The sequence below is a fragment of the Argiope bruennichi genome, chromosome 7 (assembly GCF_947563725.1).
Source record: "Argiope bruennichi chromosome 7, qqArgBrue1.1, whole genome shotgun sequence".
NCBI classification, from domain to species: domain Eukaryota; kingdom Metazoa; phylum Arthropoda; class Arachnida; order Araneae; family Araneidae; genus Argiope; species Argiope bruennichi.
In genome coordinates this window covers 14,740,202-14,742,701 of record NC_079157.1, presented here as the reverse complement: position 1 = coordinate 14,742,701, position 2,500 = coordinate 14,740,202, and the positions used below count along the sequence as shown (strand labels likewise).

Genomic DNA, 2,500 nt, shown 5'->3' with positions numbered 1-2,500 from the left:
GGCACCCGGGTTTGAACCGGGGACCTCTCGATCTGCTTTCGAATGCTCTACCACTGAGCTATACCCCAGTTGCTCTGCCTCAAACGGAATTATATTTCTTTATTTTGCGAAATATCTGTCTAAAAAACAACGCGTGTTCTAGTATCCTTATTTATCGAAACGTAAGTGTTGAAAAAATTTACATGTCTCTAATACGCAGCTTCAGGGGGCACCCAGGTTTGAACCGGGGACCTCTCGATCTGCAGTCGAATGCTCTACCACTGAGCTATACCCCCATTGCTCTGCCTCAAACGGAATTATATTTCTTTATTTTGCGAAATATCTGTCTAAAGATCAACGCTTGTTCTGGTATCCTTATTTATCGAAACGTAAGTGTTGAAAAAATTTATATGTCTCTAATGCGCAGCTTCAGGGGACACCCGGGTTTGAACCGGGGACCCCTCGATCTGCAGTCGAATGCTCTACCACTGAGCTATACCCTCGTTTCTCTGCCTCAAACGGAATTATATATCTTTCTTTGCGAAATATCTGTCTAAAAATCAACGCTTGTTCTGGTATCCTTATTTATCGAAAGGTAAGTGTTGAAAAAATTTATATGTCTGTAATACGCAGCTTCAGGGGGCACCCGGGTTTGAACCGGGGACCTCTCGATCTGCAGTCGAATGCTCTACCACTGAGCTATACCCCCGTTGCTCTGCCTCAAACGGAAGAATATTTCTTTATTTTGCGAAATATCTGTCTAAAAATCAATGCTTGTTCTGGTATCCTTATTTATCGAAATGTAAGTGTTGAAAAAATTTATATGTCTCTAATACGCAGCTTAAGGGGGCACACGGGTTTGAACCGGGGACCTCTCGATCTGCAGTCGAATGCTCTACCCCTGAGCTATACCCCCGTTGCTCTGCCTCAAACGGAATTATATTTCTTTATTTTGTGAAATATCTGTCTAAAAATCAACGCTTGTTCTGGTATCCTTATTTATCGAAAGGTAAGTGTTGAAAAAATTTATATGTCTCTATTACGCAGCTTCAGGGGGCACCCGGTTTTCAACCGGGGACCTCTCCATCAACAGTCGATTGCTCTACCACTGAGCTATACCCCCGTTGTTCTGCCTCAAACGGAATAATATTTCTAGATTATGCGAAATATCTGTCTATAAAACCACAACGCTTGTTCTGGTATCCTTATTTATCGAAAGGTAAGTGTCGAAAAAATTTATAAGTCTCTAATACGCAGCTTCAGGGGGCACCCGGGTTTGAACCGGGGACCTCTCGATCTGCAGTCGAATGCTCTACCACTGAGCTATACCCCCAATGCTCTGCCTCAAACGGAATTATATTTCTTTATTTTGCGAAATATCTGTCGAAAGATCAACGCTTGTTCTGGTATCCTTATTTATCGAAACGTAAGTGTTGAAAAAATTTATATGTCTCTAATGCGCAGCTTCAGGGGACACCCGGGTTTGAACCGGGGACCCCTCGATCTGCAGTCGAATGCTCTACCACTGAGCTATACCCTCGTTGCTCTGCCTCAAACGGAATTATATATCTTTATTTTGCGAAATATCTGTCTAAAAATCAACACTTGTTCTGGTATCCTTATTTATCGAAAGGTAAGTGTTGAAAAAATTTTTAAGTCTCTAATACGCAGCTTCAGGGGGCACCCGGGTTTGAACCGGGGACCTCTCGATCTGCAGACGAATGCTCTACCACTGAGCTATACCCCCGTTGCTCTGCCTCAAACGGAATTATATTTCTTTATTTTGCGAAATATCTGTCTAAAAATCAACGCTTGTTCTGGTATCCTTATTTATCGAAAGGTAAGTGTTGAAAAAATTTATATGTCTCTAATACGCAGCTTCAGGGGGCAACCGGGTTTGAACCGGGGACCTCTCCATCTGCAGTCGAATGCTCTACCGCTGAGCTATACCCCCGTTGTTCTACCTCAAACGGAAGAATATTTCTTTATTTTGCGAAATATCTGTCTAAAAATCAATGCTTGTTCTGGTATCCTTATTTATCGAAATGTAAGTGTTGAAAAAATTTATATGTCTCTAATACGCAGCTTAAGGGGGCACACGGGTTTGAACCGGGGACCTCTCGATCTGCAGTCGAATGCTCTACCCCTGAGCTATACCCCCGTTGCTCTGCCTCAAACGGAATTATATTTCTTTATTTTGTGAAATATCTGTCTAAAAATCAACGCTTGTTCTGGTATCCTTATTTATCGAAAGGTAAGTGTTGAAAAAATTTATATGTCTCTATTACGCAGCTTCAGGGGGCACCCGGGTTTCAACCGGGGACCTCTCCATCAACAGTCGATTGCTCTACCACTGAGCTATACCCCCGTTGTTCTGCCTCAAACGCAATAATATTTCTAGATTATGCGAAATATCTGTCTATAAAACCACAACGCTTGTTCTGGTATCCTTATTTATCGAAAGGTAAGTGTCGAAAAAGTTTATAAGTCTCTAATACGTAGCTTCAGGGGGCACCCGGGT

General features: G+C 42.3%; 7 non-coding genes across 7 annotated transcripts; all 7 read right to left on the bottom strand.

Moving 5' to 3' along the window:
- Window positions 1-203: 203 nt before the first annotated feature.
- On the bottom strand, window positions 204-275 carry Trnac-gca (transfer RNA cysteine (anticodon GCA)). The gene has a single exon. It is a non-coding gene; the product is annotated as a tRNA-Cys (tRNA).
- A 135-nt stretch (window positions 276-410) lies between these two features.
- On the bottom strand, window positions 411-482 carry Trnac-gca (transfer RNA cysteine (anticodon GCA)). The gene has a single exon. It is a non-coding gene; the product is annotated as a tRNA-Cys (tRNA).
- A 134-nt stretch (window positions 483-616) lies between these two features.
- Trnac-gca (transfer RNA cysteine (anticodon GCA)) lies at window positions 617-688 on the bottom strand. Its single transcript has one exon. It is a non-coding gene; the product is annotated as a tRNA-Cys (tRNA).
- A 552-nt stretch (window positions 689-1,240) lies between these two features.
- Trnac-gca (transfer RNA cysteine (anticodon GCA)) lies at window positions 1,241-1,312 on the bottom strand. Its single transcript has one exon. It is a non-coding gene; the product is annotated as a tRNA-Cys (tRNA).
- A 135-nt stretch (window positions 1,313-1,447) lies between these two features.
- Window positions 1,448-1,519, bottom strand: Trnac-gca (transfer RNA cysteine (anticodon GCA)). Its single transcript has one exon. It is a non-coding gene; the product is annotated as a tRNA-Cys (tRNA).
- A 135-nt stretch (window positions 1,520-1,654) lies between these two features.
- Trnac-gca (transfer RNA cysteine (anticodon GCA)) lies at window positions 1,655-1,726 on the bottom strand. Its single transcript has one exon. It is a non-coding gene; the product is annotated as a tRNA-Cys (tRNA).
- A 549-nt stretch (window positions 1,727-2,275) lies between these two features.
- Window positions 2,276-2,347, bottom strand: Trnan-guu (transfer RNA asparagine (anticodon GUU)). Its single transcript has one exon. It is a non-coding gene; the product is annotated as a tRNA-Asn (tRNA).
- Between the last annotated feature and the right edge of the window lie 153 nt (window positions 2,348-2,500).